General features: G+C 44.4%; 1 protein-coding gene and 1 non-coding gene across 2 annotated transcripts in view; one reads left to right on the top strand and one right to left on the bottom strand.

Moving 5' to 3' along the window:
- Positions 1–21206, top strand: part of OPCML (opioid binding protein/cell adhesion molecule like) — a 1278294-nt gene that overhangs the window by 266602 nt on the left and 990486 nt on the right. The gene's annotated exons all lie outside the window — the stretch shown is intronic.
- Positions 18437–18574, bottom strand: LOC119935357. The gene has a single exon (XR_005453241.1). It is a non-coding gene; the product is annotated as a small nucleolar RNA SNORA7 (small nucleolar RNA).

Raw genomic sequence — 21206 nt, 5'->3', positions numbered from 1 at the left:
ATCTCTGTTTATGCCGAGTTAATATATTTGGGACCCACAATTTACCTTTTACAACTCGGCAAATTTAACCTGCTCAGTGCTAATCATAGTTTGGGGAGTGGTAGTTCTTATTATACGCTTTACTTAAAAAAAATCATTAATCTGCAGTTTTGCACTTTTCTCGTCAATCTATAATTAAATCATAGGAAAACACACTGATTTTACATCATTATAAGAACGGTGTGCTCCTCTATCTTTAATGCCTATGGCTCCCTTGCATTCATTATTTAATTGCTAGAGATTTTTTATATCAGCTCACAGGGTGTTATCTAAATTAATTGTGAACTTCAATATACTGGGATCTGAAAAGGAGCTCAGCTGTCTCCTTCATAAAGGGGAATCAAAAAGCTAAATAGACCAATTTCATGTTAACAAAGTAATATTCTTTCGTACTTAAGAACATAACCTAAGTGTTTTGGGAAATGCCCCTTTCAAATAACTATAAAAGATAGGTAATTGTGTATAAAAAATACAAAGAAGAAGAGTAATCTCCCTCAGCAGGATTATGAGGATTTAGTTTCTATATTAGTTTTAGATGGAGATGGTGGGAAATGAGAGGCAGTGTTGACTTAGGAGGTACCTGCGAGCTCCCAGGCTTCCCTGAATTATATCAATTAACAATATTTATTGAGTGCCTACTGGGTGCTGAGTACTCTCCTAAGCACCGGGGCGAGTTAGATGATGTGTTTCATGTCGTCGAAGAGTTTGCAGTCCAATCAATAGGTTTATGGAAAATATTTGGGCTAGAGATTGCCCCAGAAGACTCTGAACGGGAGGATGTAATGATAATGATGGTGGTATTTGCTCAACTCTTACTATATATATGTCAAACACTCTGTTATATACCGTAACCATCATATCAGACAACAATCCCTGTCAGACATGGGACTCACAGTCTAAGGGGAGGGAGAGCAAATATTTATCTCCCATTATACAGATGAGGGAACTGAGGTACAAGAAGTCAAGTGACTTGCCTCTGATCACATAGCAGGAACGTGTGGGCCGCTTGTGTATCAGGGTGGCCTAGTGGAAAGAGAGTGGTCTGGTGGTCAGAGGAACTGGATTCTAATTCTCATTCTGCCACTTGCCTGCTGTGTGAACTTGGTTAAGTCATTTAACTTTTCTGTGCCTCAGTTACGTCATCTGTAAAATGGGGGTTCAGTACCTGTTCTCCTGCCTGCGTAGCCTTTGTGTCCCACATGGGACAGGGACTGCATCCCACCCGATTCATTTACTCAGTATTTAGAACAGAGCTTGGCGCATGGAAAATGCTGAACAAAGAAACGTCATTATTATTGTTGTATTATTATTGTTTTATTATATATATCTGTATGTAATATAGATATATCTATGTAAAATAGATATTATATATATATATATCTAAATGCTGCCAAGTGAATTCTGATTCATAGAGATTTTATGGCCATATTTTCTCCAGAACGTCCTATCTTCTGCCATAATCCATAATCTTGCTAATGACTCTTCCGTTATCGTTTTTATGGGTTCTATCTATCTAGCTGCCTGGACTGCCTCTTCCAAGTTTATCCTTATTGGAGCTCATTATGGGCAGGGATTGTCTCTATTACTGTATTGTACTTTCCTCAGTGCTTAATACAGCGCTGTGCACACAATAAGCATTCAATAAAATTGATTGAATGAAAGAATGAATTATTAAGTGGCAAACCTGGGATTGGAACCCAAGTCTCCAGATTCTGTCTTGTACTCTTTCCACTAGACTAAAGAGTAAGTGGGAAGGGAAAAGAACAGGATCTGAGAGCTGTGTCCAGTGGAAAAGGACCTAGAGATAATAACATATCATCAAATATTGACTGTCTGTTCTAGGATACAGAGCATCATCACATGTATGGCAATAAGGAGAGGGCTTACTTTCCGTGGGCAGTTATGCTAGGAAGATCAAGAACCAAAAGACAGACTGGAAAATCACATCAGGCACTGCACATAATAATAATAATAATAGCATTTATTAAGCACTTAATATGTGCAAAGCACTGTTCTAAGCGCTGGGGAGGTTACAGGATGAGCAGGTTGTCCCATGGGGGGCTCATGGTCTTCATCCCCATTTAACAGATGAGGGAACTGAGGCCCAGAGAATAATAATAGCATTTATTAAGCGCTTAGTATGTGCCAAGCACTGTTCTAAGTGCTGGAGGGGGATACAAGGTAATCAGGTTGTCCCACGGCAGGCTCACAGTCTTCATCCCCATTTTCCAGATGAGGGAACTGAGGCACAGAGAAGTTAAGTGACTTGCCTAAAGTCACACAGCTGACAGTTGACGGAGGCGGGATAATAATAATAATAATAATAATGGCATTTATTAAGCACTTACTATGTGCAAAGCACTGTTCTAAGCACTGGGGAGTTTACAAGATGATCAGGTTGTCCCACGGAGGGCTCACGGTCTTCATCCCCATTTAGCAGATCAGGGAACTGAGGCCCAGACAATAATAATAGCATTTATTAAGCACTTAGTATGTGCCAAGCACTGTTCTAAGCACTGGATGGGGATACAAGGTAATTAGGTTGTCCCACGGGGAGCTCACAGTCTTCATCCCCATTTTCCAGATGAGGGAACTGAGGAGGGAAAGAGCATTCTCTACAGTGTGGCCTGAAGCCTCCACACTTCATCCATCCATCCATCTTCTCGGTCCCACCAGAGGAGCAGTGTAGTCGAGCAGAAAGAGCACAGGCCTAGGAGTCAGAGGACCTGGTTTCTACACCTGACTCTGCCCGTTGTCTGTTGTATGACCTTGGGCAAGTCACTTACTTCCTCTGCACCTCAGTTTCCTCATCTGGAAAATGGACATTCAATACTTTTTCTCCCTCCTACTTGGATCATGAGCCCCATGTGGGATAGTGACTGTGTCCAACTTGATCTTAGCCAGTTCTTAGACCAGTACTTGACACATAGTAAGCATTTTACAATAATAATAATAATAATAAATATGGAGAGGATGATTATTGGTAGCAGCAACCTCACATCCAGAGGGCTGCTTTCTCTCTTTACAGGCTCTGGGGCCTGGATTATGAGCCATTTGGGAAGTTGCCATTATTCCAGATAATAAAGGCAAAGTGTCCATTGGTCTGGGATGGGTGAATCGCAGCCTTTCCTAGCAGATGGACAGATTAGATTATCTAAATGACCTCTGGCCGCCCCTTCCAGCTTGAGGATTGTGGGTTTGATAAGGGGCCTACTGGCTCCTTTCCTCCTCTGCCACGAGATCACTATTTCTGTCTCCGGACAGCCCCTCCCTTCTTCTTTGCCTCATTTTACCCCTTTTGTGAGCCACAGTCTAATAATACTTCTCTCCCAGAGAAGTTATAAGGACTAATTACCCGATGGCTGCAAGACAATCTGACATCGCCAACTGAGAGATGTTCCACCAAGTCTCATTGCTTCTCAAAAGCCCTGATTGCTTCCGGCGCGTTTTCCCTTCTGTTTTTGTGGACTTGCTGGAGTAATTTATCCCAGGGCTTAGTTTTCCCAGAGCACATTGCCCGCTAATCAGCCAGCACCTGGGAGGAGCTCTGCCAGACATTGCTAATGTTCTGCCTGATTCATTCAGACCGTTGTTTGATGCTCTCCCTTGGACACAAAAGAGAGTTCCTGTAATAGAAAAGAAAACCACTTTCTCCCTCTTTTTTCAAAGTAATGAAATCCTGCGCGCCCCTGTTTCCTGAGAGAGTATATTTACTATACTTGCTTTTTTGTTTTTGTTGTTTGTTTTGTATGGTACTTGTTAAACGCTTCCTTTGTTCCAAGCACTATGCTAAGCGCTGAGGTAAATACAAGTTAAATAAGTGGACACAGTCCCCATCCTATATGGGGTTCACAGTCCAAGTAGGAGGGAGGACAGGGATCTCTCCATTTCATTGATGGAGAAACTGAGGATCAGGGAAATCAGGTGATTTGCCCAAGGTCACACAGCAGACAAGAGGCAGAACTTGGATTAGGTCCCAGGTTCTTTGACTCCCAGGACCCTGATCTTTCCACTAGGCCCTGCTGCATATCGGGTTGGTTAAGAGTAAATCCTTTCCTGGCCCATTTTGAGGGAAAAGGAATAGCTTGCCCTGCTGGTGCCTTCCCAGACCATGTGGAAAATAGAAATGTCAGGGATGGAAAATACCTTTGGAAACTAGGGGTTTATTTCCCTCAGGGAGGCTTAGGAGGAATGTAAGGGCAGGGAAGACAGGAAAGGGAATGAATGTCTGAAGAAATGGGCTGGAATCTGAGGTAGGAGGGCTGAGGGGGTGGGCTTGTGTCTTTGCAATATCTGGCCATTCCTATAGTGAACCTGGATCAATTTCTCTACTTGTGAAATATGATTAATGACAATCACCTCCTTTCCTCTGGCAGTAATGGGAGGATTACTGATGGTTGAATTTTGTGTTTGCATTTGTCACACCTTAAACTGTGGTTTCTGTCTGGGCCAGACATTTTATCTTGCCCCTTGATTGTAATTGCTCTGGAGGATAGTTTAGGCCTCTGTGCATAATGAGAGGTCACTAGCAGTAGTAATCATCATAAGAGTTTGAATGTGTATGTGCTTCTTATTTTTACATCAACAACTTTGCTTTAGGCTTTCAACATCCCAGTGGGCTAGAGAAGCCAATATTACTTCTATTTTACTATATATATGTATATATATTATGCCTATTTTACTGATGAGAAAACTGAAGCACAAAGATGTTGAGTTGCTTGCAAAACCAGATCATGGTTCAGAGGCAGATAAAAATAATTTTTATGTCTTGTCTCCATAATTAGTTTTAGGAGAGGTGACAATATTATTTATTCATAATGCAAACAATATCCTGCCCAGTTGGAAATGCCACATTGTTGGGATATTAAAAGAGAGGCTCTGTCAAATGAATTTTTCTATTGAGTACGCTTTTTCTTCTAGTCAACCTAAACATTTCTTTGCATTTCAGTCTTCCTAGATGCCCCCTCTTTCTTCCTATCACTATCCAGGCATATTGGCTACTCTGTTCACATCTAGATATGGTGCTTTCTAGATGTTATACATACAGTGCTTATGGGCAATCCTTCCTTGGTGATGATTGAAGACTTTTTCCTCCCCTCAAACAAAGAAAAGAAAGATTTTTTCAGAAAACAAAACAAAAGAAAATACTGGTCTGAATGTATTGAGCTCTTGCCATTTGCTAGGTCTATTCCAAAGATACAGCTGTCCTAAGGGAACTTATATGTCAAAGCAGTTCACAACTTACAAATTTATTACCAATTTGGAAAACTTCTGCTGAGCACCTCAGAGTTCTTTAACAAATTTTAATTAACAGGGAATCTTCTCCCTCCACATTCCTGAGAAGACAGAATATGTATTTCCCTGTTCACTCCTCTTTTGGTTCCTTTTTTTTTTTTTTTGGCTTTTGAGGAGAGGAACAGATGGTTGATGGAGATGTTTGGGAGTGAAAGGAAATGAAAAGAGAACATTGTCCCCAGAGACCTCTTGCCTAGATGGTCTTAGGGAAGCAGACTTGGAGGATGATTTCTAAGGAAGGAAAGAAGATGAGACGGGGACAGGAAAGCCTTTTCAGGCACATAGAACAATGGGCCAGAAGACAGATACAGAGTCTAGAGGGAATGAAGGAAATGGAGGGACAGAACACAAGTGCCTTCCCTCTGCCTGACCTAATGAGAAGCCTGAATGAGATAATAAGATAATGCAGGCAATGGCCGATTGGGTAGCACAGAACCCCATAGGACACATGATTTGAGACAGAGAAGAGCAAACAGGCCATCTCTGGGTGCAGGGCCTTGTTAACACTTTCTTTTCCCTGGGGTTAATCAACTAATCAGGGGTACTTATTAAGAACATCCTGTTTGCAGAGTTTTGTATTAAGGGCTTGGGAGAGTTGGAGAATATGGTCCCTGCCCACGAGGAGTTTTCACTTTCCGGGAGGGAGGATAACAAGTGACATCAGTGTGTCTTGTTGGGTTTGACAACATTGGATTCATTTCCCCAGTTTAACTGATTAGAGCCCAGCTCTCCCATTCCCACGCTGGCACCCCTAAACCCCGACCCTAACCCAACCTCATCACTCCTTCCACCTTTGCACCACTCTTAGCAGGGACTGATCATTCACAGAGTAGGCCCCAGGAGCCCCTCCTATTAACAGTCATTAATTTCACTTCATTGATGAGGCTATTCAGTTATCTCTAATGGGGCTATTAGCATTTCTACTTGCTTTCTTCAGATACAGCCTGTGCTGCTCCATTGGCTCAGTTCCCTCCCTGTCAAGGGATTTGGGGAAGGAGGAGGAGGAGAAAGAATAGCAGATAAGGGGTGATCCAGTCCCCCACTCCTCTTCTTGGAGGTCTCAGGGGAATCTCTGCCCTTCCTGAAGCCCAAGTTGGGCTTGGTTTTGCAGAGCTGGCTGGACATGGGCCATAGAACTCCACATGACTATTAAACTCTGGTGATTGAGGCTCTCATGCCCTTCTTGTGGGTTATTCTTGGGAACAAGCTAGAACTCAGTGAGGGAGGGAGATCTGACGTGGGAGGAGTGATTCTCAGGAAGAATATTCCATTCAGCAGTGTTCGAGGGTGATGTTTGATGGGACGGGGTGTTCGGAGTGGGCCTGCTTAGTCTGGGGACCCTGGGCTTCAGGACATGAGTCCTTGATTAAAGTGACCTGGCCTGGGTGAGAGGCTAGATTTGTTTTTGTTCCTGCCTGTATTCACTCATTCATTCAATCATATTTACTGAGCACTTACTGTGTGCAAAGCACTGTTCTAAACTCTTGGAAAGTGCAATTCAGCAACAGATAGAGACAATCTCTACCCAAAAATGGGCTCACAGTCTGGAAGGGGGAGACAGACAACAAAACAAAACATGTAGACAGGTATCAATAGCATCAAAATAGATGCATAGAATTATAGATACATACATATCACTAATAAAATAAATAGAATAATAAATATGTGCAAATATACACAAGTGTTGTGGGGTGGGGAAGAGGGTAGAGCAGAGAGAGGGAGTAGGGGCAATGGGAGGGGAGGAGGAGCAGAGGAAATGGGGGGCTCAGTCTGGGAAGGCCTCCTGGAAGAGGTGAGCTTTCAGTAGGGCTTTGAAGAGGGGAAGAGAGCTAGTTTGGCGGATGTGAGGAGGGAGGGCATTCCAGGCCAGAAGTAGGACATGGGCCAGGGGTTGACAGCGGGACAGGCGAGAACAAGGCACAGTGAGGAGGTTAGCGGCAGAGGAGCAGAGTGTGCGGGCTGGGCTGTAGATGGAGAGAAGGGAGGTGAGGTACAAGGGGGCAAGGTGATGAAGAGCTTTGATCAGGAAGATTAGAAAGAAGGCTGATGCAGTAATTTCAGTCAGGATATGATGAGAGATTGTACAAACAAGGTAGAAGTTTGGAGGGAGAGGAAAGGGCAGATCTTGGTGGTGATTTGAAGGTGAGGCCGGCAGGTTTTGCTGATGGATTGGATGTGTGAGGTGAATGAGAGGGGAGGATGGGCGGGCGCACAACCAGATGGAGATGTCCTGAAGGCAGGAGGAGATACTAGCCTGGAGGGAGGGAGAGAGAACAGGGGAGTTGATATAGATTTGGGTGTCATCTGCATAGAGATGATAGTTGAAGCTGTGGGAGTGAATGAGTTTATCAAGGGAGTGAGTATAGATAGAAAACATAAGGGGACCAACAACGGACCCTTGAGGAACCCCTATAGTTAGGGGATGGGAGGGGGAGGAGGAGCCCGGGAAGGAGACTCTGCATTATAGATTCACAGTTTTATTTGCTATAGAAAATGTATTGCTCACTTGAATACACTTGCTTGGCCTCCTGAGTCTCATCCCTGTGGTTTTCCCAGATGGATTGCTTTCATTAACTAAAGAGCAAGACATCCTGTGTTTCTTAACTAAGGAGATTTGGGGGCATCTTCCTCCCAATGGGCTAAATACTCACATTTGTTTCATTCATTCATTCAATCATATTTATTGAGTGCTTACTGTGTACAGAGCACTGTACTAAGAGCTTGGCAAGTACAAGTTGGCAACATACAGAGACAGAGACAGTCAATCAATCAATCAATCAATCGCATTTATTGAGCGCTTACTGTGTGCAGAGCACTGTACTAAGCGCTTGGGAAGTACAAGTTGGCAACATATAGAGACAGTCCCTACCCAACAGTGGGCTCACAGTCTAGAAGGGGGAGACAGAGAACAAAACCAAACATATTAACAGAATAAAATAAAAATAGAATAGATATGTACAAGTAAAATAAATACATAAATAGAGTAATAAATATGTACAAACATATATACAGTATGTATATATAGTCAACCAGCAGGCAAGCGGCAGAGCCGGAATGAGAACCCAGATCCTTCTGAGTCCCAGGCCCAGGCTCTAACCACTAGACAGCACTGCTTCTCTGTGACTTAACTCCATCCACGCTCCAAGGATATTACAGGTTCCCAATTTCCCATTCTAATCCCATCAATGGGCTCACAGTCTAGAAGGGGGAGACAGACAACAAAACAAAACATGTAGACAGGTGTTAAAGCTATATGCACATCATTAACAAAATAAATAGAATAGTAAATCTGTACAAGTAAAATAGAGTAATAAATCTGTACAAATATATACAAGTGCTGTGGGGAGGGGAAGGAGGTAGGGCGGGGGGGATGGGGAAGAGGAGAGGAAAAAGGGGGTTCAGTCTGGGAAAGCCTCCTGGAGGAGGTGAGATCTCCGTAGGGCTTTGAAGGGAGGAAGAGAGCTAGCTTGGCGGATGTGCGGAGGGAGGGCATTCCAGGCCAGGGGGAGGACGTGGGCCAGGGGTCTATGGCAGGACAGGCGAGAACGAGGTACAGTGAGAAAGTTAGCAGCAGAAGAGCAGAGGGAGGTGAGGTAGGAGGGGGTGAGGTGATGGACAGCCTTGAAACTGAGAGAGGAGTTTTTGCCTGATTCGTAGGTTGACAGGCATCCACTGGAGATTTTTGAGGAGGGGAGTGACATGCCCAGAGCGTTTCTGTCCAAAGATAATCTGGGCAGCAGAGTGAAGTATAGGCTGAAGTGGGGAGAGGCAGGAAGATGGGAGATCAGAAAAGAGACTGATGCAGTAATCCATTCAGGATAGGATGAGAGATTGAACCAGTAAGGTAGCGGTTTGGATGGAGAGGAAAGGGCGGATCTTGGCGATGTTGTGGAGGTGAGACCGGCGGGTTTTGGTGACAGATTTGGTGTGTGGGGTGAACGAGAGAGCAGAGTTGAGGATGACACCAAGGTTGCAGCTTGTGAGACCGGAAGGATGGTAGTGCCATCTACAGTGATGAAAAAGTCAGGGAGAAGGCAGGGTTTGGGAGGGAAGATAAGGAGTTTGGTCTTGGACATATGGAGTTTTAGATGGTGGGCAGACATCCAGATGGAGTTGTCCTCAAGGGAGGAGGAGATACAAGCCTGGAGATAGGGAGAGAGAGCAGGGGCAGAGATGTAGATTCGGATGTCATCAGTGTAGAGATGATAGTTTAAGCTGTGGGAGCAAATGAGTTCACCAAGGGAGTGAGTGTAGATAGAGAACAGAAGGGGACCAAGAACTGACCTTTGAGGAAACCCTACAGTAAGGGGATGGGAGGGGGAGGAGGAGCACGCAAAGGAGACTGAGAATGAACAGCCAGAGAGATAAGAGGAGAACCAGGAGAGGACGGAGTCTGTGAAGCCAAGGTTGGATACTGTGTTGAGGAAAAGGGGGTGGTCCACAGTGTCAAAGGCAGCTGAGAGGTCGAGAAGGATTAAGATAGAGTGGGAGCCGTTGGGTTTGGCAAGAAGGAGGTCATTGGTGACCTTTGAGAGGGCGGTTTCGGTGGAGTGTAGGGGATGGAGAACAGGTATTGACTGCCCATTTACAGATGAGGATACTGAGGCACAAAGAAGTTAAGTAACATATCCAAGGTCACCTAGCAGACAAATGGAGGGGCCAGGATTAGAATTAAGTTCTCTTGAATCCCAGTCACATGGTCTATCTGCTAGGCCTTGCCTTGGCCTTCTCAGGCTGAGGCAGGACGGAGGCTTAACCATCATTTTAGACAGGAGTACTTTACATACTGAGCCTCCATAAATACTAGTAAATGAATGGATGAATTGATTTGAGAGCTCACCTCTTCCAGGAGGCCTTCCCAGGCTGAGCCCCCTTTTTCCTCTCCTCCTCCCCATCCCCCCCATCTTACCTCCTTCCCCTCCCCACAGCACTTGTATATATTTGTGCAGGTTTATTACTCTCTCTATTTTACTTGTACATATTTACTATTCTATTTATTTTGTTAATGATGTGCATATAGCCTCAAGTCTATTTGTTCTGACGATTTTGACACCAGTCTACATGTTTTGTTTTGTTGACTGTCTCCCCCTTCTAGACTGTGAGTCCGTTGCTGGGTAAGGACCATCTCTATATGTTGCCGACTTGTACTTCCCAAGTGCTTAGTACAGTGCTCTGCACACAATAAATGCAATTGAATGAATGAATGAATTTGAGGCTGGAACTGTCTCTTCCTTCCCATCCAGCAGTTCACTCCTCTCTCCACTTTCAAAATTCTCTTAAAATCATACCTCCTCCACGAGGCCATTCCTAACTAAGCTCTAAAATTCTCCTATCCCCCTTCCCAACCATGTCAAGTATGAACTTTACCATGTATTCCTTAAATATTTTGATATGCACCCCAGATCTTCAATATTTAAGTAAATATTCTTCAACTCTACTGCTTCCCCAATCCCTAATCCACTTTCACGTCTGTCTCCTACTGTAGACTGTAAGTTTCTTGTGGGCAGAGCAGTGTGGGCAGGGATTGTCTCTCTTTATTGCTGAGTTATACTTTCCAAGCACTTAGTACAGTGCTCTGCACAAAGTAAACTCTCAATAAATATCATAGAATGAACGAATTCTGTTGGATTGTACTTTCTACCGTAAGCACTCAGCAAATACCGCTGATTAATTGATTGCTGAAACGTCCCAGGATTGGAAGTGTTCTGGCTACACCAGTGTCACCCGTCGTCCGGGGATGGGTTCGTTCAGTGATCGGCGTGGTGAGAGAGAGAGAGAGAGAGGATGGGGATGGAAAGCCTGAGTTTTCTATAAAATTTATTCTGCGAGGCGAATTGAATTTATGTAATTGTTCCGACGCCATGGATTGAACTTCCCTTTCGGGAGGAATATAATCAATTAGCAATATTAGAGCTTCCCTACACGGGAGGAACACAATCATATGTTAATCGTGCATGGGTGAGGTGGCTAGCTCTCACCCATGTGCACTTCCCACTCGGGAAAAATCCACTTACTTTCCCGCATGGGAAGAATTCATTACATTACCCGCACACGTGGTGGGCGGCTAGCTCTCACAGTGTGCTCTCCCTACAAGGGAGGAATCCACTCATGATTCCCATCAGCAGCGGGGTACCTGGGTTCCACCCAGGAGACACTCACCCTTCCCGCGGCCCTTGCCTCAGTGTGTTGGTTCTGGTTGTAGAGCGGGCATCTGGCTTTCTGGGCAGGGACAGACATGTTTGCTGCTGCTGCTCCTGCTGCTGCGTGTCCTGGTGTTCTGACCCCGAAGGTCAGAGGCGACAGGTATTTATTACCTGTGATCCTAGACCGTTCCAGCTTCCGGCCTCAGTCTATCCAATCTTTGCCCTCCCCCCTCCTCCCTACCTAATTTGATTGGCACGGGGGCGAGGGACACCTTCTTTATTCCCGGCTTGGGCTGTCAATGTAGCAGATTTGGTCGTGGGGGTGGTATCCCACTCTCACTTCTGAGTTCCGCCTGCTGGCTCAGGTGGTCACGAGATAGCTTTTGACCTTGAGATGGCCGGTACCCGAGGGTCACCTCGGGAAAACCGGTCAGCCTACAGTGATGAGACTGAGATGCGAGAAGTGCGGCAGGTTGGGACGTGAGGGCGGGGGTGTCCGCAAGGCAGCAGATGGTTAGATTAGTCTGTTTCGATCCTTTTTGTGCCTCTTGTTCTAAAGAGGGATATGAAATGAATACTTATGAGGGTGACCAAGACCCACAGTTTCCGTTCTCCTCCAAAAGGCAAAGGAAGGAATGTTTTATTTGCATCTTTCCCTATGGCCACACTCAGCTCTGCTCAGGAGACTTTAACCTGGCCAAAGAGAGGGTCCCCTTCTAAGAAAGCCTGCTGCTTCAGAACACAGCAGGCAGGTTTTGTGCATCAAATCTCTGTGATACAGTATTGTTATGCTATTCCTGCTTTGGAACTGCGGTTTCAGATGAATTATCCAGATAGCAAATCCAAAGTCTGACAGGAGATTTTGCTGTGTTGCTTTTGATTTCCTGAAAGGGGCACTTTGCCACATTAGTTTTAGAAGAAGACATTGAAAGGGGTTCTGGGTTTTTTAGGGTGTGGACAGAACTCAGTCAATAGCACGAGGGGAAATGACAGTGGCAATAATGGAAGCCGAAGCACTCCCTTCTGCAATAGTGGTCCCCTCTGCCAACTTGGGAAATGCAGCATGGCCTAGTGAAATTAGTGAGTCAGAGGACCTGGGTTCTAATCCTGGCTCTGCCAACTTCTTGCAGTGTGACCTTGGATGAGTCACTGAAATTTGCTGCCAAATGGGGATTAAAACGTCCTCCCTCCAACTTAGACTGGGAGCCCACGTGGATCAGGGACTGTGTCCAACCTGTTAAACTTATATCTACCCCAGAACTTAGAACAGTGCTTACACATAGTAAACGTTTAGCAAATACCTTTTTAAAAAATCCCCATATGCTAATTCAAGTGATCAGAACAGTACTCTGCACGGATAAAGTCTCAGGAAAGACTATTTATTGATAAAGAGGAGGCTGTGGGTCTCAAGGGTAACTTGTGCTTTGGGCCACAGACTTGGAAAAGAGAGAGAGAGAGAGAGAGAGAGAGAGAGAGAGAGAGAGAGAGAGAGAGAGAGAGAGAGAGAGAGAGAGAGAGAGAGAGAGAGAGAGAGAGAGAGAGAGAGAGAGAGAGAGAGAGAGAGAGAGAGAGAGAGAGAGAGAGAGAGAGAGAGAGAGAGAGAGAGAGAGAGAGAGAGAGAGAGAGAGAGAGAGAGAGAGAGAAGCGTGGCTCAGTGGAAAGAGCACGGGCTTTGAAGTCAGAGGTCATGGGTTTGAATCCTGACTCTGCCACATCTGCTGTGTGACCTTGGGCAAGTCACTTAACTTCTCTGAGCCTCAGTTGCCTCATCTGTAAAATGGGGATTAAGACTGTGAGCCCCACATGGGACAACCTGATCACCTTGTAACCTCCCCAGCGCTTAGAACAGTGCTCTGCACATAGTAAGCGCTTAATAAATGTCATTTAAAAAAAAAAGAAAAAGAGAGAGAATGCACACATGCAATGACCGTTAAATAGGGCTTTATTTCCAAGTTTATCAGTTGGCCTTTGACATAGTCTCTCTCGAAGAACAGTCTGTCAACTGTGATCTTTGCAAGGTGGGAGACAGAATTCAGAATGTCCCATTACTCCCATTGTCTGCATACATCATTCTGTCTCTGCAAGGGAAGTGCAGGCATGGCTTTGGCATGACTCTGATCCAGGGAGGATGAATGTTGAATGGGGATGGCTAGGGACTTGTATGGCCTGGGGGATGAGAGAACCCTGGGAAGAGAGAGCAGACAGCCTCCTTCTGCCAGCCCAGACTGGGATGAAGAACCCTGATGGCTGAACCAACTCTCAGCATTTGAGGTTTAATAGAAATGCCTTCCTCCATTGATTCTGCCTCATTCTGAGTGGGAAGATGAAGATAGATTTTGATCATTCATTTTAGATTAACTGGTAAATTTGCCTGGTAAGAATCTCTAGAGGTAGTCCAATTCTCTGCCTCCATTCAGGAGATGGATTGATTTATTGGATATCCAACATCAGCTGAGCCTTAATTTTCTGCTCTCATTGTAGGTCACGTTCTCTGAGGGCAAAGATTAAGTCTTCCTCCCTTCTAGCCCCTGTAATGCTTAGTCCAATCCTCAGGAACCAAACTGGGGTCAAATACATGTGCTCAATGGTCTTGGGAGAAGTGAAGGCTGAGAGTCTAATACAATAACCTACCCTGATGTTTGGTAAGCCATGGCAACTGCGCACCCTGAGCTCCTTGTGGGCAAGAAATGTGTCAACTACAATTCCAGGAGAATCATCATCATCATCAATCGTATTTATTGAGCGCTTACTATGTGCAGAGCACTGTACTAAGCGCTTGGGAAGTACAAATTGGCAACATATAGAGACAGTCCCTACCCAACAGTGGGCTCACAGTCTAAAAGGGGGAGAATCTCAGTGCTGCATGAACAAAAGGGTTTCCAGCAACGTGGGGACAATTTACCAGTTGTGGCGTTTTCCCATTGGACAGATCAACAGGATTTCCTGAAGCGGGCATCAATGAACTGGTAAAAGGTGGAATAACAAGGTGTTTTCCACAGCCCTTGTATGGGCACACAGGTCAGTAGATATGACTGGCATCAAGGTCCTGATACTGCACTCAGAAGGCCATCCCACAAGCATTACATTGAGCCAAACTTCCCTGCTCTAATCCAGCCAGCCAACAGAAATAATTGCCAACCTCTGCTCTGCTCACTATGTCTCCAGTCCTTTCAGCCCTGAACCTCCTCCACTTCCCTTTCCTCCAATCTCTCAGCTAAATCAGGCAGCAGTGCAGAGCTGGGAGAGAAAGGAGCAGAGACTAGTTTCATTATCATATTGATGGCACTGCAGCTCCAAACACTCTTATAATCAGATGAGTATTAGCTCAAATTTAGGGCCTAAATCTTCATTATGTCCCTTTAGAATTGGCATGGATTTTCACAATTAAGGATGCCCTTGTTTTCAGAAGAAAGTTCTCAGAATGACTTTTCTTGCCTTCTGCCATGTGTGTCTGCTTGCTTCTCTTCTCAGCTAATCAACTTCTTTGTGCCGCTAAATCTCCACTGACTCTGGGGGTATATAATAGTAATAATGATAACTGCGGTATTTGTTAAGCATTTACTATGTGTCAGGAACTGTACTAAGCACTGGAGTAGATACAAGATAATACGGTTGGGCTTGGTGTCCCACAGAGCACTCTCAATCTTAATCCCCATTCTTCAAAAGGGGTAACTGAGTCACAGGGAAGTGAAGTGGCTAGCAGACAAGTGGCAGAGCCTCTTTAGAACCCAGGTCCTTCTGAATCCCAGGACCATGGGAGTCACTAATCCACTAAGCCAAGCTCCTTCTCTATATACACTCTTTTACCATATACTCTGATGTTAAACAATGAGAACTAAGATGAAACCTGGGTTACTAAATTCCTGGACTCCCTCCCTGATCCCCAAATGAACCTTAAATATCATAACACATTCTAAACAGCATTTCTTCTCTCATTCTAGAGAAGCAGCATGGCTCAGTAGAAAGAGCACGGGCTTTGGAGTCAGAGGTCATGGGTTCAAATCCCAGCTCCACCAATTGTCAGCTGTGTGACTTTGGGCAAGTCACTTAACTTCTCTGCGCCTCAGTTACCTCATCTGTAAAATGGGGATTAAGACTGTGAGCCCCACGTGAGACAACCTGATCCCCTTGTAACCTCTCCAGCGCTTAGAACAGTGCTTTGCACATAGTAAATGCTTAATAAATGTCATTAGTATTATTACTATAAACAAACAAAAACTACAGAGTAGAGGGGCATGATAGGAATTTCCCAAGCAAACCAAAGGAGGGTCAAAAACAGGTGAGCTAGAAATCTTATGGAGTAGACCAGTGGTCCCCTGACATCTCCAGCAATCTCCACAATTTAGAGAAATTTAGAAAAGTGGCAACAGCTGGGATAATTAATCAGAAAGTGAACTCTGAGAGGTTTGCCCATCACTTGCTTCCATTACTTGAGCCTCACAGCACCAGATCAGGCTGTTTGAGCCACTGATGGGTGACAGCTAATTCACAAGAAGAAAAAGCAGAGCCAAAATGATGATGATGGCATTTATTAAGCGCTTACTATGTGCAAAGCACTGTTCTAAGTGCTGAAAAATCTAAAGTAACCCAAATATGCACTCCATAAGGGAACAGAATGTGATTCTGAACTCCATTACATGCTTTCCTTGAAGGTGCCTCACTGCTTTATAATTAGATTATACTCAAATTGGATAAAAAAAATTAATAGTAAATATCATGTGAAAGCTCCTGGAATTTACTCCGAAATCCTTTTCGCATTCAATCTATGTTCCTTCAGAATAAATGAGTAGAGAGTTCTAGTTCTCGGGGAGAAAACTAAAAAATGAAGAATTCTAGTTAAAAGAATCCTAACCTCCATGCTCCCTGGTGAGATTTGTTTCTGATTTTGAAATGATAACTCCTGCAGCTGTTAAAATATTCTAGGCACTGAAAGAAAGACATCTCCACGCCCTCCAGATATCTTTTTGCCTGAATCTCCTTCTTTAGCTCAAAGTAAAAGCTCTATGGTCTCTGTAGGACAGATACTCTTCAGGAAGACTACAGGCTAGGCCACCATCTTTCATGAAATTCTGCTTTGGGACCAAACAGGTCAGGGATTGTATCAGCCAACTCTATTGCATTGCCCTCTTAGATGCTCAGTACAGTGCTCTGCACACAGTAAGCACTCAGTACATACCAATGATTGACATGGGGACACTTTTCCACCCATCTTGATCAGGATCCCCCAGACAACTGAAACAGAAGAATAAATGAACACCAGCAGCTATGGCACACAATTTAAAAGGATGAGGAGCTTTGAACACATAACAACCAGAATTTAGATGAACTGTGATATAATAAGAATAATAATTGCTGTATTTTGTAAGGGTATTTGTTATGCACTTACTACCTGCCAAGCACTGTTCTAAGTGCTTGGGGAGATACAAGGTAATAGTAATAATAATGATAATAATAATAATAATAATAATAATAATAATAATAGCATTTATTAAGTGCTTACTATGTGCAAAGCACAGTTCCAAGCACTGGGGAGGTTAACAAGGTGATCAGGTTGTTCCACGGGGGGCTCACAGTCTTCATCCCCATTTTACTGATGAGGTAACTGAGGCCCAGAGAAGTTAAGTGACTTGTCCAAAATCACACAGCTGATAAGTGGTGGAGCCGGGATTTGAACCCATTACCTCTGACTCCAAAGCCCAGGCTCTTTCCACTGAGCCATGCTGCTTCTCCAAATAATAAGATTGCTGCTTCTCCAAATAATAATAAGGTAATAAGATTGCCCACGTGGGGCTCACAGTCTTAACCCCCCTTTTTACAGATGAGGTAACTGAGGCACAGAGAAGTTAAGTGACTTGCCCAAGGTCATACAGCAGACAAGTGGGAGAACTGGGATTAGAACCCATGACCTTCTGACTCCCAGGGCTGTGCTCTATCCACTATGCCATGCTGCTTCTATTTGTTAAGCACTTATTATTTGCCAAATACTGTTATAAATGCTGGGTTAGAGATGTAAAATAATCACGTTGGACACAGTCCCTATCTCCCATGGAGCTCCCAGTATAAGTGGAAGAACAGGTGTTAAATTCCCATTTTACAGATTAGGAAACTGAGGCGCTGGGCAGTTAAGTGATTTGCCCAAGGTCACGCAGAAGGCAAGTGGCAGAGCAGGGATTAGAACCCAGGCCCTCTGATTCCCAGGCTCAGGTTCTTTCTATTAGGCCACACTGCTTATATATAGTCTCAGTGAGTTCTTTGATCTTTGCCTGTTTTGGTCAATTACTAGAAGGAGCATGGCGTAGTGAAAAGAGTACAAACCTGGGAATCGAGAGACCTGGGTATAATCCTGAATCTGCCACCTAGAACTAGACCTAGAACTTGTGTGGGCCTCGGTTTCCTCACCTGTAAAATGAGGGATCCAATATCTGTTCTCCTTCCCCATTAGACTGTGAGCCCAATGCTGGACAGGGACTGTGTCTGGCCTGATTAAGTTGTATCTACCTCAGTGCTTTGCACAAATTAAGAATTTAACAACTACCACAATTATTATTTTTCAACACAGAACCAAGCAGCCACAGATTCTTACTTGAAATCTTCCAGCATAACCCTACTCAGGGCCTCGTTAACCTAATATTAGTCGAAGGTCTTCGATGACTCTAGAAGGAGTATCAAAATTCTGGTGCTTCCCTGAAGCTTCAACAGGTAGTGATTCCTCTCTTCGAGCCTTCTCATTTTGTCTGGTCTTATGCCGTTGAGTTGTCTCCAACCCACAGCAACTTCATGGATGTATCTCTCCCAGAATGACCCACCTCCATCTACAATCATTTTATTAGGTGTATCTATAGAGTTTTCTTGGTAAAAATACAGAATTAGTTTGCCAATGCCTCCTTTTGTGCAGTAAACTTGAGTCTCCACCTTTGACTCTCTCCTGTGTCATTGTTGCCCAGTGCAGATGAGTTTTGACTTGTAGCAGATGGCCTTCCACTTGCTAGCCATTGCCCATGCTAGGAATGGAATGGGTATGCCTCTACTTGTCTCTCCCTCCCATAGCTGAGACTGGTAGAGTACTGGGAACTCTCCAGGTGTGATTCTGAGAGGGGCCTTCTCCATTACCCCTCAGATTTTGAGCATGTTCTCTAGCCTTTAGCCTTGTTTTCTATTATTATTATTATTATTATTGCTATAATAATAATAATAAGAAGAAGGATGATATTGATTGTATTCTTTAAGAACTCTCTTTGTGCTAAGCACTAGGATAGATATGGGATGATCAAATCAGTCACAGAGACTGTCCCAAATAGGGCTCTCATTCTAAGCCTATTCCCATTTGACAGATAGGGACACTGAGGCACAGAAAATTTAGTGGCAAGGCTAGGAGTAGAATCTAGATGTCCTGAGGTTTAGATTCAGGCTCTTACCATGAGGCACTGCAGCTGCCTCTGCTCTCTTCCCATTGAACAACCTCTATGTCCCCTGATGCTACCCTCATGTCTTATTTCCAGAAGGGAAAGGCAAGGGCCCTTCCCTGGCTGTCCATCTGCCGTGACCAGCACTTGGTTGGGTGAGCTGTCTTTAAGGTCCTGAAAGATTTGAAAGGAAACAATCCTGATCGATTGTTCCCCATGCCCTCCAAGAAAAGATCCAGGGGGAAATTAACTGTCATTGCAGTAAGAACGACTCCAGTTAGAGCTGAAGACAACCTGGTTGATTAGAAAGATCTGGTCCGGGGAAAACAGCTATCAAGAATAGTTATGAAATTCCTACCCTTGGAGGTTTGTTAGAAAAAAAAAAAAACAGAGCAGACACCTTTCTTCTTGAACTTGATTGGGAGTCATCTGTGTGACTTTGGGCAAGTCACTTAATTTCTCTGTGCTTCAGTTTCCTCATCTGTAAAATGGGGATTAAGACTGTGAGCCCCCCATGGGACAACCTGATCACCTTGTAACATCCCCAGCGCTTAGAACAGTGCTTTGCACATAGTAAGCACTTAATAAATGCCATTTAAAAAAAGGTGAGAAAAGGCAGAGGGAGGTGGAGACAATTTCCTTAGAGATCACAAAGCCTTATCCTAGGCAGCCAATTTTGCCACAGGTACTATTTTGGACTGCTGTCATCCTGTTCTCCTGTCACTCAGTATCACCACTGCCAGCCAGTGAGGTCCTTTTCTAGCAGCAATGTTAACTCTTCTCCATTTCCCTCCTCCTCCTCCTCTCACCCATTCTTCCAGTCCCATTAGAGGGCCTCTGATTTCTTCACATCCTCTTTTATCCCAGTGTTTCCCAGAGACCCTTACCCAATGGGTTAGAGGAGCAGAGAGCCTTCCTGTTCCATCTCCACAGGAGTCAGGAAACCAACTTTCTGTTCCCTATCCTATCATTCCCCCCAAATCCATTTGATTTCTCTAGTGATCACCAAGTATCAACCAGGGTACAGGAACTAAGCTCTTCTCTCTCTTGACAAGGCCTTGTGTTGACAGGTGTAGCAAAGATTAGCTGAGAAGAAAGTTATTTCTGCTCTGAGAACAGCTTGGAATTCTGGAGGTCCCTTGCTAATGATATTCACTGTAATTAAATGAAAGAAGAGTTGTCAAGATCCGTTACTTTCTTTTGCCGCTTTTTTGGGCTGTTTTCTCTCCCTTCAGATGCTCTTTTTCTGCCTTGAAAAATAATATTTAGAACAATCCCCTCCTGATTTTTCCCTTGTCTCTTCAGCAGACATTGGATTCTTTCATTCTAGAGCCTAAGAATCAAATTGTTTCCATTTTGGGGGCATTTTCTTGATCCTCTTGAACCTTGTTACACATCAAAAGTGTATTACCTCATCTTCTGAACTCATGTTTTGTCTAGGGAGAAGGAAGATAAATCTGAGAGAGACTTGAGCTCTGTTGGCAGAGGGAGCTCTAGGAGAATAGTAATAATAACTGTGGTAATTGTTAAGCAGCACAGCACTGGGGTAAATGCAAGGTAATCTAGTTAGCCACAGTCCCTTGTCCCACATGGAGCTCACAGTCTTAGGAGAAGAGAGAAGAGTTATTTCATCTCTGTTTTACAGATTTGAATACTGAGGCACAGAAAAATTAAGTGACTTCCCAGGGTTCAAACATCTGGCAGTTGATAAGGCTAGGATTAGAACTCAGGTCCTTGCCTCCCAGATTTATGCTGTTTCTCCAAGGCCACTCTATTTCTCTTGGAGCTGAAGTTTCCTTAAGATTCACAGCTCAGCGAGTGCAATAGTAGGGTCCAATTATGCCACTCTCACTGAGGGGCTTTGGGAGACAATGACCTCCCAGCACGTGAAATACTTGGAATCAGAATACTGATGTGCTTCCTGGAGCAATCATTTGGAATAATTGATAAGGTGCATGGAGATGTCTTGAAGGCAGGAGGAGACACAAGCCTGAAGGGAGGGAGAGAGAGCAGGGGCAGAGGTGTAGATTTGGATGTCATCAGCGTAGAGATGATAGTTGAAGCTATGGGAGCGAATGAGTTCACCAAGGGAGTGAATGTAGATAGAGAATAGAAGGGGACCAACAGCTGACCCTTGAGGAACCCCTACAGTAAGGGGATGGGAGGGGGAGGAGGAGCCAAAGATTGACTCCCCTATCTCACACAGGGGCCCGGCAGAGACCACAGTTTTCTATCAACCAATCTATCAATCAATGATATTTACCTAAATATCACACCCAAATCTCTTTTGTCTCTTTATGATGAGGGTAAACCTAGGGGGTGGAGG

This window comes from Tachyglossus aculeatus, chromosome 11 (assembly GCF_015852505.1).
Source record: "Tachyglossus aculeatus isolate mTacAcu1 chromosome 11, mTacAcu1.pri, whole genome shotgun sequence".
NCBI classification, from domain to species: domain Eukaryota; kingdom Metazoa; phylum Chordata; class Mammalia; order Monotremata; family Tachyglossidae; genus Tachyglossus; species Tachyglossus aculeatus.
The sequence above is the reverse complement of the archived record's forward strand: the minus strand, read 5'-3'. Positions and strand labels throughout refer to the sequence as shown.